The sequence below is a fragment of the Marmota flaviventris genome, chromosome 16 (genome assembly GCF_047511675.1).
Source record: "Marmota flaviventris isolate mMarFla1 chromosome 16, mMarFla1.hap1, whole genome shotgun sequence".
In the NCBI taxonomy this organism is placed as follows: domain Eukaryota; kingdom Metazoa; phylum Chordata; class Mammalia; order Rodentia; family Sciuridae; genus Marmota; species Marmota flaviventris.
Window position 1 is genome coordinate 56,276,844 of NC_092513.1, and position 19,915 is coordinate 56,296,758.

Here is a 19,915-nt window from a genome sequence, read left to right on the forward strand (position 1 = left end):
TAGGTGGCTGCTGTGTACCAGCCATTTTATTGCATTGACTTAGGTAGTCTGGAGTGTGCTTAACCAAGACCCATTAAGTCCCAAGTTTTCAATTCTGTGAATATAATAAATCTTCAAACATTATTTCAATGTTACCATAAGTGATATTTTGTTGCTCAATTTCAGTTTTTACAGGTATTTTACATCTGGGATGATGGAACAAAATCAATTAAGCCAAGTGATCAATAAAAATATAAGTCTTCACATTCCACCATCATTTCTAACCCCATGCCCTCTGCCTCCCACCCCTCTGCCCTATCTAGAGTTCCTCTATTCTTCCCATGCTCCCCCCTCCCTACCCCACTATGAATCAGCCTCCTTATATCAGAGAAAACATTTGACATTTGGGTTTTTTGGAATGGCTAACTTCACTTAGTACATGTATGAAAACATGAATTGGTGTGAATATACTTTGTATACAACCAGAGATATGAAAAATTGTGCTCTATATGTGTAATAAGAATTGTAATGCATTCCGTTGTCATATATAAGTAAAAAATTATTTTAAAAATATGTCTTCATCTGCAACAGATGACTTACAGTGATTAAAGAAAGAAATATGACTCAACAGTAATTACCTATATAGGCTTTAGCAATTAGGCACAAATGTCATCATTTAGTTCTGATTTGATTTGCTGAACAATGTTGATCTGTAGGGTTTTGTTGTTGTTATTTTGTGGTATGGGGAATGGAATCCAAGGGTGCTCTATCACAGAGCTTCATCCCCAGCCCTTTTTACTTCTTATTTTGAGACAGTGTACACTATGTTACCTGGGCTGGCTTTGAACTCGTGACCCTCCTGCCTTAGTGTGAGGGGGCAGTACTGGGGATTGAACTCAGGGGCACTCAGTTACTGAGCCACATCCCCAGCCCTATTTTGTATTTTATTTTGAGACAGGGTCTCACTCAGTTGCTTAGTGCCTCACTTTTGCTGAGGTTGACTTTGACTTGTGATCCTCCTGCCTCAGTCTCCCAAGCTGCTGGGATTCAGGTGTGTACCACTTCGCCCAGCTTCTCCATTTTTTTTTTCTTTTTCTTTTTTAAAAAGAGAGAGAGGGGGGGGGAGAGAGAGAGAGAGAGAGAGAGAGAGAGAGAGAGAGAGAGAGAGAGAGAATGAGAATTTTTTTTTAATATTTATTTTTTAGTTCTCGGCTTACACAACATCTTTGTTTTGCATGTGGTGCTGAGGATCGAACCCGGGACGCACGCATGCCAAGCGCGCTACCGCTTGAGCCACATCCCCAGCCCAAGCTTCTCCATTTTAATATAAGTATTTTATTGCTATGAAATCCCTTCTAAATGTTACATTGCCTGCATCCCATATATATTGATATGTGTAGTTTTCTTACTATTCAGTTTTAAGTATTTTCTAATTTCCCTTGGGATTTCTTCCAGGTTTTTTAAAAGTGAGTTGTTTGCCAATATTTGGGGGTTTTCTGAGTATTTTTGTTCTGTCAACTTAAAATTTAATTTTATTGTGGTCAAAGTGCATACTTTATTTTGTTTTAAATATTTGGAAGACCTGTGGTTCAGTACATATACATTTAGGGTCATTGGGTTCTCTTTAGGAATTTAGCATTTTATCACTTAGAAATATTTCTCTTTGTTCTTAACCATATGCCTTGTTCTGAAATTGTAGCAGCCACAGAGTCATGAGGCTTAGACTTTCTTTCCAAAAAGTAGAATACTTGGCTTCCAGCTTTAGTTCTCACATTTGGGGGTCTGCCTCAGCCTTCCTACAGAGTCTGTACTCTTCCCAGGATGCCGCCAGCCCAATGTGGTATTAGAGCTGGGCTGTTTCTGCCTGTCTCCAGCACTTTTAGAGGGCAGTCTTTGCTTGGGTGCTCTCCATGGGCCTGACTGAGCTTTGTGAGGCCTGCACTATAGAGACTCCTCCTACTCAAATCATCTTCTCCCCATTTATATTCGCAGGTGTCAGTTCTCCATTCACATCTGGAGGCCTTTCCATGTCCAATTCCTGACTTTACTCCCTATTTTGTCTTTCATGACAGTTTTCCCTAGTAAACCTTCTGAAACCGATTCAGTCTTAATACCCACTTCATATAGCCCCCAGACTAACATGGAAGTCTGTTTTGTCTGAATTAACATGGCCATCCCAGCTTTCTCATGATTAGTGTTTGTATGATGTACTTAGGCCATACATTGACGTCTGTTTTGTTCCACATTTTTTATTGGTGCGTTATAGTCGTACATTAATGGTAGGATTTGTTAACATATTCATACCTGCACACAACATACTTTCATTTCTATTGTAGAGTACCTATGCCTTTAGAGTTAAAGGTTTTATATAGACAACATATGTGCTTGAGTTTAGTCTGTTATTTTTATGTTTTCTATTTATCCCATCTATTATTCCCCCCCTTTCTCCCTCTTATCTAGTCTCTTTTTGGATTATTTGAGGTATTTTGTTTTGTTTTAGAATTCCATTTTCTCTTCACTCTTGCAGCTCTTTGCTTATTATTTTTAGTGGTCATTCCAAAGTTTACAATATGCCATTTTATCTTATCATATTTCACCTTCAAATGATATCACTTCATGTATATGTGTCCACAGATTTACAGTTTCCTATACTTTAAAAAATTGTTTTGTAGTTGTAGATGACTTTATTTTATTTGCTTATTTTTGTATGTGGTGTTGAGGATCTAACCCAGTGCCCCACACATGACAGGCAAGTACTCTGCAACTGAGCCCCAGCCCCAGCCTAGTTTCCTATACTTTTTATTCTTTTATATAAATCCAGATTTCTATCTGGTATTATTTTCCTTCTGCTCGAAAAACTTGCTCTAACATTTCTTACAGTGCAGATCGGCTTTCCATGAATTCTCTGAACTTTTGTTTTTCTAAAACAGTATTTATCTACTCTTCATTTTTGATGGATGCTTTCATTGGATATAGAATTCTAGGTTGAGCTTTTTGTTTGTTTGTTTTTTAGCACTTTAATGATGTCAAGCTTTTTGCTTATATTTTTCTGATGAGAAATTTATAGTCATTCTTACTGTTCTTCTGTATATGACTGTTTTTCCCTTTCTGCTAGTTTAATATTTTCTCTTTATCTCAATTTTTATCAAGTACTTATTATATGCCTGCCTCTGTGTGTGTGAGTATGTGTGTGTGTGTGTGTGTGTGTGAGAGAGAGAGAGAGAGAGAGAGCGCTTTTTTGGAGTTCATTTAGTTTCTTGAATCAGTGATCTATAGTTTTCAATAAACTTGGAAAAAATTCAGCCACTATTTCTTTAGATCAGTGTTCTCTCCCTCACCACATGCACTCCCATCCCAGGACTCCAGTAATATGTATAGAGTCCCATCCCAGGACTCCAGTAATATGTATGTTAGATCACTTGATGTTGTCCCAGAGGGCACAGGGGTTCTGTTCAAGTTTTTCAGTTTTTCCCCCTTTATTTGTTTCAGTTTGGGTGGTTTTTAATATTGTTTTGTCTTCAAAATTTTTTTGGTCTTTTGTTTTGTAGCCAGTAAATATGCTGACAATGCATCTAGTAAATTCTTTATTTCAGATGTTTTTCTCATTTACAGAAAATTTCATGTATTATAGTTTTCACTTATCCTCCCAAATCTTTTTTTTAAATCCTCAAGTAATTGAGCATATTTGTGAATGCTCTTTAATGTACTTGTGTGTATTTTCCTGCATGCTTTCATTTCTAAGTCTGTTTCTGTGTCTCATTCTCTTGTTTCTTTACATGTATAGTAATTTTTGATTGTTAGACCTGTCATTTTGGAATTGTTTGGTACAAGGCAAGTAGAAAGTTTTGTTGTCTTTCATTGTAAGTTTTCTTAGGGAAGTTCTAGAGTAACCTTTAGTTAAGAGTTGATTTAGTTGTACAAAAGTGGAAGACATTTGGGGTTGTGACCTAAAGGTTAAGGCTGGCAACACAGACTTTCTAGTCTAACTGCTCAAAATTCAGACAACTCCCTGCCTTTTAGAAGCTCTGAGAATTGTTTAACTTTGAGATCCTCATTTGTTTTTTTGCCCAGTTTTGTGAAATTGACCCTGCACATGTAGGACTTAATATTCCACAACAAACTCAAGAAAACCCTATGTGGATTTCTTGAGCTCTTTGTCTACCTAGCTCCTTCCCCTCTGGTACTTCTAGAAAATCCCATCTGCCTGAGCCTCCCTGAACTCTGTTCTCCTTAAGTCAGTGAGACCCAGTGTTCTTGGAGCTCCTACTGCCTGCCAGTCTGGTGGGGCATGCAGGCAAAAGCCTGGGATAAGAAGCTATAGGACTCCATCATTCCCTTTCTCTGGGATCACAGCTTGCACTTCTCTTTGTCTAATCTCTGTAAACAGTGTTTGGTAGAGTTGCTCCCGTTTTCTAGTTATTTATGGTGGAAATGCTAATCCTATACTAGTTAATCCATCATGGCCAGAAGTAGTTTCCATTTTTATGAATATTCTGATTGTTTTCTCCTAGACATTAAGATAGCCAATGAGACCTTCTTTGGTAGTCAGAAAGAAGCAGTTTTGAGGGAGGGATGGAAGAGACTCCAAGGCCATTTATTGTGCGTGGGATCAGTTCAAGCTGAGATTAGAACTATGGTAGGGGCATCCCAGAAAGGAAGAGAGTGGGACAACTGGGAGATAAGGGGTGATAGGTGGCTCCTTCTCTTTCCGGGCACTCTTTCTCAAATCATTTTTCATAGATCAGGGATATCCTGTACAGTCACACTCTTCCAAAGCAATTTCCAGGCTGGAAAACTTCATATCTCTTATTTCATGTGTGGGAGCTCATTTTCTTTCTCCTTTGAAAACCCATAGCACTTTATTTCTTTAATCTTTTCCTTCTGCATGAGAGTTATCATTTGTGACTTCCAAAACCAGGCACTCTGTTAAGGGATTTGCATTCATAATTCATTTAATGTTCACCATGATCCCATGATGCAGGTACTAGAATGATCTTTTCTTTTATTCAGGAGGAAAGTAAAATTTAGGGAGATTATGAAATTAGCCCAAGATCACACAGCTTGGCAGTGGCAAAGCCAGAATTAGAGCCTCTGCCTTTTTCATTTCATGCTCTGTATTCCAGTATCAGGTTATATTTCACCTCTTTACTCTTTGCTGCCTTTTTACTATCCTGATTTCTGAGCTTATCTAACCAGTTTTTTAATTGATTACAAGAGGAAACCTGTACTGCACATTTTGTGTCTTCATAGCATCCAGCAGAGAGCCCTTCTTTGCCCATAACCAGTTGGGAGGAAGAAAAAGAGGAAGAGATAGTGTCTCCTTTATTACTTATTTTGGAAAAGAAAGAGCCCTAACCTCTTGGAATTAACTTGCTATCAAAATACTTTCTTATCTAGAGGATTAGCATTCCAATGAAACCTTGTTTTACTTATGTTATTCCCCACAAATCATAGTTACTGGAGTCATCTGATAGAAAATCTCTGTCCATTCATAGAACAACAGATGGCAATAAGGAAAAAATCATTCTAATTTAGTTATGAATCGTACATACCTTGTTGTTGCTAGGTAGGATCCTAGGATTTGGGTAATGTGTTCTATGATACTTGTTCCTTTTAGTCGTACCTATAAATCATCTTCTCTTACAAGATTGGTTTTTATATTTTCTGTGGCAAATGTTTATTAACAGACATCAGCAGTGTTGAGACAATTAGCAACTGTTAGATAAATTTTATTAAAGTAAGATGTATGGGTTGAAATAATGATAGAAATAGCACAACAAGACCTTGTGATTAGTAACTTGAAGATATCTTTTTATCTATTAACCAAATAGAGTAGAGGGTGCTATCCATAAGGCTGTCAATAACTGGGGCAGTAACTACAAATAGCTGGCCGGTACATTAACATCCCCAGGAGAAGATGTCAGAGCTTTGGGGTCCTTACAAGAGTGCTTATATTAGATTCAGAAACAAAAACTCACCTACTGGACAGCCTTTCCACCCTCAATCACTCCTCCTACTTCCCCTGGGTCAAATGTGCGTGTGCCTTTAAGCCATGTCTGATAACCCTCTGTAGTTAAACTCACAAGCTCCAGGTGGACTGGTATTTGTCTGGCCAGAGGCTAAATGTAAGGTGAGGAAGCCTGCCTGCTGGAAGCTGTTAAAACTCTATTTCAGAACTTCTTTAGAATCTTTCATTATTCAATTAAAAAATCCCTCCAGCATTTGGGCAGCTAAGTGAGAGGAGAGGTGGGAGGAGGGCTTTGGGGAGGAACATTTTCCCAGTCTCTGAATTGTTTAATTCAGAAAAACATAAAAAGAGTAGATACTGATTAAAGGCAGTCAGTTCTGTTTGTGTGTGTGTGTGTGGGGGGGGGGAATGGAGCCCAGCGCCTCAGGCTAGGTAAGCGCTTTGTCACTGAGCTCTACCCTAGCTACAGTTACTTCCATTTTTATTTGACCACTGTTCTCTGTTCTTCAGGGAATCACTTTCATTGGCCAAAACCTATAGAATGTTCAGTTTCTATACATAAGGGAAATCTTTTGGATTTTGGAACTAAAATAACTACTTTCAGAGTAAGCAACCTTAAATTTTTAGTCTTCATTATTAACATTTGCAAAAGATCTGCAGTAGAATAGCTCTTGTCCTATATAAAAAGTGGGAACTAAGATAGGTTAGAGAGGAAAAGAAGAGAAACATGTAGATTTCTGTTTCTCAATTAGAGCAAGAGAGCTCCTTAGATGCAGGAGGGAGTTATGATCACATGATCTTTTGAGGTTTCGGATCCTTTCTTTCTGGGCAAGATGATAAAATGAACAAATATCCATTGAGGTCGCTTTCTTCCACATAGTAGATTAATGAACAGTCATCAGGAATTGATTTGTAGTTCCTAGCGGCCCAAACTGAATTTGGGCAATAATGTGAAAACTAAAAGCATTGTTTCAGTTCCTTGAGGTCATCCTGTCTCCCAGCATGCCGTTATGTTATAGTAAACATTAGCAGTTGGATCAGAAGAACCACAAGGGAACATATGTTTTTATCCTTCTTGTCTGGGTAATGCTCTTTAAAAAAAATCAATGAGTCCCACTGCCACCAAGCACTTCAGGACAACAGAGAAAAGATGTTGCATTTCGTGTTTTAACAGAAGCAGGCTCAAGATTTTATGTATACTCTAAACCAAGTTAAGATTTTTTCAGTGAATTAATTAATATTAAATATTCTACCCAATACTCATGATGTGGGAAGTTCCTTTGTTCATTAATCTTAAAAATATGTTTGAACAGGATGAGTCTACAGAGCATGCAGTCTCATTTATTGCAATTGTTTTTTGAGAGCTCCAATTTACTTTAAAATTTTATTACATTGAATTTTCCCTGGGATTCTTCTTTATAGAAGAAAGTCATATTCATTCTCTAATCCAAGTGAATGAGTATACTTTATCTAGAGCGCTTGGGACCAGAAGTGTTTCAGATTTGGGAATTCACTTTTTCATATTTTTGGAATTTTGACATAGACTTTATTGACTGGGCATTCCTAATCTGAAAATCCAAAATTGGGAATAGAGATTTGAGTGATGCCCAAAATGTTTTGGATTTTGGAACATTTCAGATTTGTGATTTTTGTATTATAGATGTTTAATCTCTATTTCAGGCTTAACTATGTGTAGAGCATTGTGCTTCATTTTGTTAGAAATTACACATTTAGGGCTGGGGATGTGGCTCAAGCGGTAGCATGCTCGCCTGGCATGCGTGTGGCCTGGGTTCGATCCTCAGCACCACATACAAACAAAAGATGTTGTGTCCGCCGAAAACTAAAAAATAAATATTAAAATTCTCTCTCTTTCTCTCTCTCTTAAAAAAAAAAAGAAATTACACATTTAGCTGGGCACAGTGGTGCACATCTTTAATCACAGTGGCTTGGGAGGCTGAGGCAGAAGGATCATGAGTTCAAAGCCAGTCTCAGCAATTTAGTGAGGCCCTAAGCAACTCCACTAGACCCTGTCTCTAAATAAAATATAAAAAAAAGGACTGGGGGTGTGGTTAGTGGTTAAGCGCTCCTGGGTTCAATCCTTGGTATCAAAAAAACAACAACAAAACAAAATGAAATTACACATTTATCCATTCATCTCTTAACAAATATTTATTGTATGTTAATAGATGCCATGAACAGTTCTTTTCAGTGTAACAAATGAGGTTTCTACCTCACTTATAGCATAGGTGCTCCTGGGGAAATCAGACAATATACAGGCAAACAGGTGTATGCATAATATCATTTTGGAGAGGAACTATATTAACTTTTTTATCCAGCTACTAAGGTCTAATAAGTGGGAAGTTGAATACCACTATGTAATGATAACACAATCCGACTTTTTTTGTAGTGCTGGGAATTGAACCCAGAACCTTGCTCATGCTAAACACATGCTCTACCACTGATCTAGCTTGTACTTAAAATCAAGTGTGGGGTCTTACAGTCATTCTTCACAGCTCTCACAGTAGCTGTATTCCTCCTATTTATTCAGATGAAAAAATTGAGGCCTTTAAGAGAGTGTGAGTATTTCTGAAGTCCCAGAGCTAGCCAGTGGGAAACCTTTTTCTCTTCTTCCCCATGAAACTGGGGGTTGAACCCAGAAACTCAGGAATGCTAGGCAAGCCCTTTAGCTCTGACGCCAGCCTGGAGAGGCTTTTTCTAGTCAAACTATGGTCTTCTGACTGTTTGTATTATTGCTTGATATCTATTGGCTTAATCACCCACAAATTCTTTCCTATTTCACATTATAAATCTTTCAAGAATAGAAAAATTGAGCTGAGTGCAGGTGCAAACCTGTAATCCCAGTGGCTCTGGACAGAAGGATCACAAGTTTAAGGCCAGCCTCAGTAATTTAGTGAGGCCCTCAGCAATTTAGCAAGACCCCGTGTCTCAAAATAAAAAAAAAATGAAGAGGGCTGGGTATGTAGCTCAGTGGTAAAGCGTTCTTCGTTCAATCCCCAGTAACAAAAAAAAAAAGGAAAAAAGAAAAATTTCAAGTCACAACAGATCCAGTTTTTGCTTTTGCTTTTTAAAGTGCTTTAATAATGCCTCAGGTCTACTTAGTGGAAAATAGAAGAAAGAGGAAAACTGCTTATAAAACTTGGCCTCACACACTGCCTGGGTTTTCATAAGTCTCCAGGCTGATTACACTGTGCAGCCTTCCTTAGGAAATGGATGGAAGTTTGAGCTGAGACACAAACAGGAAGGCTCAGAGGCAGCATTTGTCCCTCAGGCAGGCACCACCTCTTTAAATAGCTATGCACTGGGAATTAGTTCTCCACTTAGACTAGCAACTACTGCCCTTTGTTTCTGGCCCTGCAGGGCTGGAGGTGGCCAGCACTGTCCTGCTGGAGGCTGGGACAGCTCTCAGCGGGTGTGGGGCAGTGAAGGCTGGCTGGAGATGGCCTCCCAGCCTCTGGGCCATGAGGAGACACCTTAGCAGAGATGTTTTGTGCTTTTCCCTTAAGAATATCATCCCCAAGACTTTTAACCTGCTAAAAGGTAAGGTTCCAAGCATTTCCTAGATCAATAACTTGGGCGACAGACTTCTTTCTGCAGACTGGTTCTTTATTTTACTTAAAAGAGAAGCGAAAACCACAAATGGTTGTTATAGCTTTTGTTGTTGCTGTTATAGCTTTTTAAAAAATTTATTTTTTGGTGGATCTTGTAGTTTTATTAGTAGATTACAGGCACATCATGTTACATGATGGTAAACTGTGGTTTTTTTAACCTTTAAAAGCAGATTTTTGTTATGATATGGATGTGAGTTTCTAAAGCTCAAATAAAGTAGAAAAGCAGATAAATCCTGATTTGAAAAGACAAGTTACACTGAGATCTTAATAGATGCCTTAAAATGAATGGTTTAAAAACATCTTTTGATTCCAGTTCCTGTTTTTATGTTAGAGGGCTTAAACTATCTAATCCAATCTTTCCAAATAATTATCTAATTTTAGTAACATCTACTGAAGTAAGCTGTATTACGCAATCCGGTTACTCCACTCTTTCCATGGAATGAATGCAATTTTCTGGTCAGGCTTTTAAGTCTTTTTATTTTCAGCTCTCGTACAAAAGGGACCAGCCAGAAGTGGCTGCTGCCCTGTCCTGCAGAGGACAGGTGAGTGGGGAAGAGGTCTCATTCTGTGCTGCTCTGCAGGAAAGAGTAATGCCCCGGCATTAGTGTGACCTGCATTTGTCCATTTCTTCTGATCTTTCCTTGGCTTCAGCCTGTTCCTCCCTTATGTACCTTCTTCCAGATTCATTGGCACCTGTGTACTCCTGACCGAGGGCATACTTAATTAATCTCCACTTTGAGAAACATGAATTCATTCTCTCCTCAGAAAGGCTTCCATGGATTTACCACCTTTCATGTTTAATTTTCAAAGCATTGTCATCCTCAGGGCTCCTTGTCAATGACTTTCTATTTGTCTTTTGTTTCTTGTCTGGGTCTTGTCTGTTGTACTTGGGAGAAAAGGAGAAGTTTTGAGAGAGGTGGTATTGCTGTTGATTTGAGTTTCATTTCCTTTAAATTAGATTTGAATCCTATGCTTCAGAGTGTTATGAATTATTTTTATATATGTAGTATTATCTTTATATTTTCAAAACTGTGTTTATGGTTTTTTTATTGTCTTAAAATTGTTTTACTTATATATTCTATAATCAAAAAGTAAAGTCTACGCTGACCCCATGAAGCCTTCTTTTTAGAGTTTAGTAAGGAAGTGTACCTTGATGAAATTGTTTGGTGTATGGAAGACAGGGAAGGCTTTTTTTTTTTTTTTTCCAAGTTCTACCTCGGATTTCAGGAGGTGTAAATGAAACCAGCCAAGGTCTGTGGTAGGGTATACATTTTCAGCATGATGTACGTCCACGATGTGACATTAGCTGGATGTGCTTATTTGTGAAAATAGTCATTTAACATGTGCTTTGATGATTATTACTAATTGGGGTGACTTTTTTAAACTTTAAATTTCCTAAATAATAGCAAATTTGCATTACATTTAGAGCTTGTTTTGAAGTTTGACATTTCCACTGTTTCTTTTGATAATCCCCACAGTTCTGCATATAATGGCTCCTCCCACTACTGCCTGCTTTTATAGACAGAATTTTTAAAGTCCCTTGTTTAACTCCAAGCCAGGTGTTTAATTGAATAGCAGATGAGTTAATCAAAACCAAGTTTAATATGATAAGACTTATATTTAGATTGGAAAATATAAAGGACTTTATTTTTATGTTCAAACAAACCAAAGGAAAAAAAATATCAGTTGGAAAACAGAATAACACTTATCTGCAAGCTTTCTGCTTGCTTAGGTAGCTAAGGAATTCTGAAGACCCTGGGCACAGTAAAGCAAGGGTCTGTTAGCCAAGGTTCTGCCTGAATTAAAAAAAAGAATAACAATAACAAAATAGCCTAGGAGATGAGCTAAAAGGAAATCAATGTCTCTTGATAATGAGTATGACAAAGCGAACTCGAGATTTACAGGAAGGCCTCCTGCTGACTCCAGTGGAGTGAGCTTAGGAATGTGTTTTAATGCCTGTTTTAAACCCCAGAGTGGTGTTTTGAGTCGGTCCTGCTGACGTAAACATAGACCGTGCCTGGATATATTCCAAAAGTAGAGGGTGAAAACAGTTCAAGCAAGATGTACAGTGTTATTACAGTCCAGGCACGGAGCAGCAATTTACCACTGTCTTGGGAGACAGAGGAGAGCAGCCACTGTGCTGTCCCCAGGTAGTGTAGCTTGATGATAAGACTGGACATAGATGGGAGATTGCACCAAGAACAATCACCCCAGCACTTATCTAAACTGATGGAAGGTTTGAGAAAAAGGGAATTGTTTCTTAGCAATATAAAAGCCTGCAGAGTATTTACTGGTTCAAATAAGCCATTGAGAGGAATGTTTGAGCAACTTAAGAACTGATTAGATGGGTACTCATTGTTAGGTGACTTTAGTGACAAATAAGTGATAGGTTTCCAAAGCTCATTTACCAAACAAACTTTGGGAAGTAAGCAGAGTAAATAGGCCCGGCCTGGTCTCTGTTAGCTATGAAGATAAGCATGAACAATTCTCCATTCCCAAAATATATTTGATTAAATGAACACAAAGATTTAAACTTTTCCCTTTCTCTTATGACTATACATGGGAAAACTGGGATCAAACAGGTCCCAGCTTGACTGAAGAGCGTACTAGTTTAGAATCCAAGAATCCAACTTAGTGCCACGCAAAAGTCACTATTTGGGACAGGAATGGTCCATCTATTTTGCTTTGAAAGACAGCTGGAAGGCATAGTATTTCAGTTATTTGTGTACCAAAGTGATATTTGACTATCTGAGTCTTCCAAATTAAGTAGACAATAATGGAGAGGCCTTTGCCCTGCTTTTCATTCTGTTCCACAATGTGGAGATCTCCTTCCCATTAGAGTTTCAGTAAACTTGGAAGGAAGGCTAGAGATGTGGCAGCTCTAACCACATGGCAGTCCTGTCTACCCAATGTAGTGTGGAGAGAACCCACAGTAACTTTATGAATATTCCAGTGGGTTACTTTGTAGGAGATAAAATGAAGATAGACACTCACTGATGACTTCATGTTGAAAGAGTCTTTTATAATAATAACAGTATATTGCACCTTGTCTTTCATTTCATGCTTTGTCAACCATGAATTATTTAGTAGGTATGGATCTTATTGTGTATTTTGTTAAAAAATATTATGGGGTTTATCATATGATCCATCCCTGGAAGCTTAAAAAAAAAAGACAACAACTCTAAAATAATCTATTTTGTTTAATTAGGTTAGTTTATGGCTATCTTTTACCAATAAGAATTTCCAATCCTCTTGAAACTGCTTTCTAATCCATGGAATAGAAGAAAGCAGAAGTCAGCCTTGGGCAAACCTATCCTGGAATTTTTTGAGAAATGGTGTAATTTCCAAATTGTAAGAAGTGCCTAAGGCATCAAAACATGGTGTGACTGGAAATCTAGGTTTTTGTGACAGTGATAGGAGTGGCATTGTAGCTAAGAATGCTGGGGTGAGAAGGAAACTTGGTACAGGAGTTTTTAAACTTGACTTTTGGGAAGTGCTGGAAATAGGAATTGCAGGGAGGGTGGAAGGAGGAAAAAACCTAAGAAGCCTCTGGACCTCCATGTTTGGTTTCCCCAGAACTGTTCTGTACCTCTCTGTTTTTGTTTGTGTTTTTGGTTCTGGGAATGGAACCCAGGACCTCACACATGCTAGTCAACCCTTCAGTCCATTTTTTTTTTGGGGGGGGGAGGGGTTGGGTACTGGGGATTGAACTCAGGGGGCCTCAACCACTGAGCCACATCCGCAGGCCTATCTTGTATTTTATTTAGAGACAGGGTCTCACTGAGTTGCTTAGTGCCTCGCTTTTACTGAAGCTGGCTTTGAACTGTGATCCTCCTGCCTCAGCCTCCTGAGCTGCTGGGATTACAGGCCTGCCCACCACCTTCCCCCATCAGTCCATTTTTAATTCCTTCTCTGACTACTCTTCTGAAGGAGAATATGATCTCTAGTCCTCTTTCCCACTAACATGTGAATCTTGGGCTGTGTTGCTGCAGTCTGGCTGAGCACAAAATCACGAGCCACTCAAGCAGGAACAAACTTTATTTCCAAAACTCCCGCGAATGCCACTCACATGGCCTTCTCCAGGGACACACCACACCAAAAGGAAATCCCTCCTCCGGAATTCCCTCCTACGGCACTTCCCCAACCAATGGGAACTTTCAGGGAGTCCAAAGTAGCTCCAAAGTAGCAGGCCTAGGCAGACAGCAGGGGTCTAATCTCCAATTGAATGCACATCTAACATAATCATTATCATCTCAATGGCTTGCTGGGGTCACCTTACAACCAAAAATGCCATGTGTCATTCCTACTTGGCTATGGCTCTCAGCACTGTGTGTGTGTATTTGTGTGTATGTATGTAGGGGTCTGTTGTGAGATAAAGGAAAGGAGCTACAGTATGAGAAGGAATGTATTACAGAGAATGACTGGATATTCTTGAGCCTTAAGTGGATTCACTGAGTATTTTCCATAATCTGCTTACATAGTGTTTACTGAAGATTTGCCTTTTGGGTTGTTACTTGACCACTTTGGATTTGTCAGCTGATCTGTTAAAGGTCAATTCAAATTCCACCCCACCCCTTTCCCCCAAGCACTCTCTTGCTAACTCTCCCACTAGTATTTTCTCCAAAATTCTAAGGACCTTGTTGTCAATATCTTTCCTTTAATATTCATACACTTTCTATGCAGCAAGGTGACTCTTCTTTTAAAATGCATTCTTTTGTCTCCTTGGCTAGCCTGTAGACCCCCACTGAACCACTGAATACAGAACTTTTTTTTTCCCCCTCAGTAACATTCCCCTCTCCCACATATTACCTAAGAGCCGACTTTTAGTCAGCTTTCCCTGACTGCCCAGTTTTGCTCGCCCCAGGACCTCTCTGCCTGCAGTGTGTCATGTTTGCACCATCCCTGCCCCTCAGGATCCCGCCCATCCTTCTTGTTGAGATCCTGAACCTTTCTAAGAAGGAAATACTTTTCCTCCTTCTTTTGAATTCTTAAAACATTCTTAGCTCTTAACACTTACTGTGTTCTACTTTATGTGAGCCTACATGATGGTATCATGGTTGAGTGCTCTGGGAATGGACAGCCTGTAGGCAAATCATAGCTGTACCCTTTACCAATGGTGTTATCATGAACAGATAAAATAGAACAGATAAATTAGGTCAAGCATCTTTATTCTGAAAATCCAAAATCTGAAACATTCCAGTATCCAAAACTTCTTAAGCATCAATGTGACGCTGCAAGTGGAAAAAAACTATACTTGATCTCATGTGATGGTTACAGCTAAAATGCAGGTGCTCTGAAAATATTGTATAGCATTACCTTTAGGCTGTGAGTTAATGGTATATATGAAACATAAGCAATTTTGATGTTTACGCTTGAGTCTCATCTCCAAGATCTCTCATGTATATGCAAATATTTCAGAATCCTAAAAGAAAAATCCAAAACACTTCTGGTCCCAAGTGTTTCAGATAAAGGACAGTAAATCTGTATGAATATTGTAATTAAAATACTTGCTTAAAGCTTAATTTAATTTATATGCCCATGGTATCATGCTCATTTGCATTTTGCTTTGTGTAGTTTGACAAAAGAAATGGTAAAAAGATTTTTCCCTTTTATAAAATATAATCCTTATTCCTTGAAAACATGATTGTCTCTCATGTGTTTAACTTTTGACATTTATCATGAAAACTGGCAGTGTTTAGCTTATCTGACTTAGACCTTGGTATTTATTGAAGGCCTACTAAAAATCTTGCCTTAGGCTAGTTGTAGAGATGTTAAAAAGAATAAAGTGAAATCTCTGTACTCACAAACTTATTTGGAGATATAATACACAGTAAATAAAGTAGTAATTTAAGATGTATTAGAAGGAAGTTCTGTACTCAGTTAATTACTAAGTCAGTGGTGTAGAAAACTAGGTACAATGAGGACCTCATTGGATTAATTCTTTTTTTTTTTTGGTACCAGGGATTGAACCCAGGGCGCTTAACCACTGAGCCACATCCCCAGCCTTTTTTTTTTTTTTTAATTTAGAAACAGGTTCTCACTGAATTGCTAAGTGCCTAACTAATCTGCTGAGCCTGGCTTTGAACTCGTGATCCTCCTGCCTCAGCCTCCTGAGTTGCTAGGGATTACAGGTGTGCACCATTTCACCTGGCTAGGTTAATTCTTAATTGTTACAAACCTATTACAATCATCTTCACCAGCTATCAATTCCAGAAGCTTTAGAGACCAAAGGATACAACCTTAAATTAGCTAACAATCACCAATTAGCTAACAATAATATATTGTATAGAGTATTTCTTCTCTGAAAATTTGCTCTATATTATATAGTGGACTAAGTATATCTGAAGAAGAGGATTATGATGACTTACATATCATTTATTTCTGATGAGAGCCTTACATTATCATAGATTAGTCCATCACTAAATGGTATATCTGTGATTCAATTCACATCAGTCTAACATCAAATGTTTAGATGTTTTTCTAAACATCTGTAATATCTCGTGCCCAGGAATTCCTGTTTAGCAGCCTACTTGTAGGATCCATGATGAGATAATTATGGATGAGTTTTAGTATATTTTATTGAAGTTGAAGACAGAGATGAGTGTGAAAAGGTAAGCTAAGGCAGATTGTGCAAGAACATTCATACAAGCTAACATGCTTGGAACATCCTCTCAGCAATCAGGGAAGCCTCACCACATGATTGTTAATAATAGGAGAGTTATTATTACAGTTAGGAGGGAGGTGGGTTCTGGACCAGAAGAGTTTCAAGTGAAGAATATCCAGGAGGGGCAATTTGATGCCCTAAAGAGTCAAAGCCCAAGTGTGATCAGGCCCACAATTTGGGAATTCTCAGCCTGTAAATGACTTCATGGGAATAGATAAGGTCATGGGGAGGGCCTGAGGTTTCTGCAAATAGAAAGATAATGAAAGAAAATGAAGTGGGAAAATGCCAAGAGAGCCATAATTTTGAGGTTGACTCTCCTAAGCATTGTTCAGATCTGGGTGGCCACACTAGGGGATCTAATTGGATATGGATGTCTTCCAAGCAGCAACATGATTACCAGTCACTCTTTAGGATGTTTGGTTTCCTCAAACAGCAACTAAGCCATTAGCACTTGATTCTCACTGGCATCACTCCCATGAGTCTCCACCCTTGGGAGGGGCTTGCCCTCCACAAATCAACTAAGCACTCCCAGTCTAGAGATGGGGATAACTCTTCCATAAATCACTGTTTAATTAGACAGGTCAGCTTTTCTTTGGGACTTCTTTTTCATAAAGTTGGCACATTACATTTCTAGTTTTAAAGTAAATTAGTGCAGTGATGAAATCATATGAAATGACTGAAAGTCCCTTAATGAGCTTTCAAATTTCTTGTGAAAAGTCTTGAAAAGTTTACTGGCAGCTTCCTATGTCCTCAAAATGCTTGAGCTCTCTGATTCTGTGGTGGTGCCCTCTTTCAGTAATGAACAAAAAGAAACTGTATTGCCCATCCCTAAGCAGCTTTTTGGCTGTGGTCACTTCCTGAAAAGCAAAAGTACTGCAAGTAGCCTGCCTGAAAATATCCAAGATGTGACAAAGTCCTGGCTCTGAGGCTGTGTGAGTTTGAATCTTAGCTTTTCTTCCTATCCAGCAATGCCTCTTCAGGCCAGTGTCAAATTCTCTTTAAAACTTTGTTTCCTCTTCTATAAAAGAAACTACAAAAGTCCCTGTAGGATTTCTCATGGAATTGTTGAGGATGTTCAGCAGGTATATTACCCAATCTAGGGAACTAGGAAGGTTACAGATATTACTGAACATCAACACATCTTGACCAGAGTCTATTCCTTCCTTTTGTTCTGTCTTCAATACCTTTGTGATTGTAGAACTATCTGGAAATATTTTTATGAGACTTTCTTGAATATACTGCAGTCCCTAGCTAGATGATACTATGAATAACAGATTTTCTGTTATTTGGGAATGTTGGGCTGTCAATACAGTTCGTTCTAATGGATCTGGGAGACTGTACATTGTCAGGCTATCCCTCTCTCCCTTCCTCTTACAGAATCTCACATTTTAAGCAGAGTGCTGGCCTAACTCTGCTGCTTAAGGCAGGAGTCAGAACACCTGAAGTCAGATATTCTGCTATTTTCATTTCTTTTGTTCCCCAGATTAGGTTGGAAAGAATGCTTGCCTGAGTATTTTACCAGTCTGTATTGTCTGTGATATAGAATCACAAAGGCATACCAGCCTATCTTTTTTTTTTTTAGGATATTATAAATATCAATTTAGTTTGGGTCCAGATATTCTTGCACTGTATTTAAAAGCAATCCTGCATAATGTTACCTGCGAAATTACCCCAAATTGCAATATTAAGATAGATATTAAAGTTCTCCAAAATAAGTAGTGGTGTCCTTCTTGGACTACTGATGAGAGTTATGAAATTTACATGATTTAAGAAATGAATAATAGTGTGGGCAAAATAGTCAGTTTCAGGAATTACATATGTTTGTCACATTTCTTTGGGGAGAACAAGTTAGCAGGAAGCTTCATCATTGCATCTATTTGGTTTCTCCTGCTAAATATGAGCACTGTGTTTATATTCCAGGCTTTCAATTTTGTTTTCATCGGGATTCTTTAAAGTTTACTCCCAAGTACAGTTTTCCACAGTCTCCTAAAAAGCATTTTTATGAAGACTGTCTACCCTGGTTCTAGGGTGGAGGTCAATTTCAATTAATTGCCAGTCTTATGGACAGAAGAAATGTCTGTCTGTTCTTGTGGAGCGTTTTAAACATCTTCTCCATTGTTAGGAGGTAATTGTGCAGATCTACTCCTCAAGAGTTGCAGAGGCCTCAGACAATTCTTTATAGCTTCAAAATTACCCTGACCCATGTGTGTCTTTCTAACAAAGTTCTGGCAGGAATCCAATCATCCAGCTACAAAAATAAATAGAAGAGAATGCAAAATGTCACTAACATTCAACCTCAGGGTCTTTAGCTATATAAGAGAGATCACCATGAACTGGGATGGCTTGGGAAACTGCAGCAAATACATTGGCCGCAATAAGACACTGGAAAAGAGAGGTGAGCAGAAAGGGTCACACCCTTTCCAAGTGGCAGAGCAGGCATGCTGAGCCCGCTCATGGCGTGGCAGCATGTCTCACCTCTCAGGCAGGGCCATGGACTTCAGTAGGCCTACATACTTTCACGAAGGGCTGCCCCTGTTGAGCCTGGCCCATCCCAACTCTAAATCAGAGCTTAGGGAAGATCAGTGACAAGGCCAGATGGCTGGACAGAATCAGCAGGTTGTATGTAGAAGCCAGACCACCAGGCTGCTGCTTCTGGGTAGAATTTGACCTTAACTGAACATTCACTTATAGCACATAAGCAATGGAGGCTGAGAAAAATCAATCAGTCTTGTAATATACATGAATTTCACAGTCACAGAATGTAATTTTATTTATTTTCTGTAATAAAATTTATATTCTAATTCTGAGTCCACATTTTGGACAGATTGCAGAAAAACTTAATCTAGTCACAGCCGAAAGCCAATAAGTTCCATCCAATTTAGTGCTTTTGAAATTGCTTCTGGGTAAAATTCATATTAACAATTTCCCCCCCTTTATCCTCCTCCTTCCTCTCTCCTTTTTGTTGCTTGAAGTCATTGCTTTCATATGGGCAGCCAGGAGGACGTCCTCCAGGACCCTTTGCTGACTTTACCGAGTCCTGACCCAGTGGAATTGGATATAGTTCCCCTGGGTTAGAAGCTGGTGTCTGGGACCAGGAGCTTGGCACCTGCCCCATTCCTTGTTCTCAGATGAGCCTTTAGCCTCCTCTGGTTTCTGATAGACACTGTTACAACCTCTGCCATCTGAACCCTTATCTCCAGCCAGGTGTGTCTCTCTGATTGAGAATCAATCAATCTCTGACTCCTCTTAGTTAAAATGAACATCCCCTTAGGCAATTCAGGGAACTCCTGACCCCATTAAGCTTAGCTTTGGCTGCCATCCCTACTTATTCTTCTTGCTTCTGTGACAACTTGGGCTATGTCTCCAAGGTGTGTCCCTTCGACCCGAAAGAAGGGAGGCAGGCTCCTTGTCTTCCCATATCCTCCTGAAGTTTATGGGGACACGCTGGAAGACCCAAGTTCTCACCCCAATACATCTGGCTTTATTCTGGGGGTGGGGCACTGAGAGCATGACCTCTAATTTCTTAGAGTGATCTTTTGCTCTCCAGTTTTTCCCCTTGTCTTCAGATTGGAGTGGTGTGGTGTAAAAACTTGTTTTGCCAGTTCATGTCTCTTCTCAAAACTTTTTGTCTCTCATTTGAACTGGAGCCAAGAATTTGCAGTGGTTGCTGTTATG

General features: G+C 39.0%; 1 protein-coding gene across 3 annotated transcripts in view; it reads left to right on the plus strand.

Annotated features, from left to right (window-relative positions):
• Positions 1 to 19,915, plus strand: part of Arhgap28 (Rho GTPase activating protein 28) — a 191,311-nt gene that overhangs the window by 46,103 nt on the left and 125,293 nt on the right. Inside the window, exon 1 of one of the 3 annotated variants that reach the window (XM_071602454.1) lies at positions 9,308 to 9,505. The exons of the other annotated variants lie outside the window; for them this stretch is intronic. The gene's annotated coding sequence lies outside the window, so the exon portion shown is untranslated. Of the gene's footprint in view, positions 1 to 9,307; positions 9,506 to 19,915 lie in introns of those variants that run through there. 3 annotated transcript variants of the gene reach the window in all.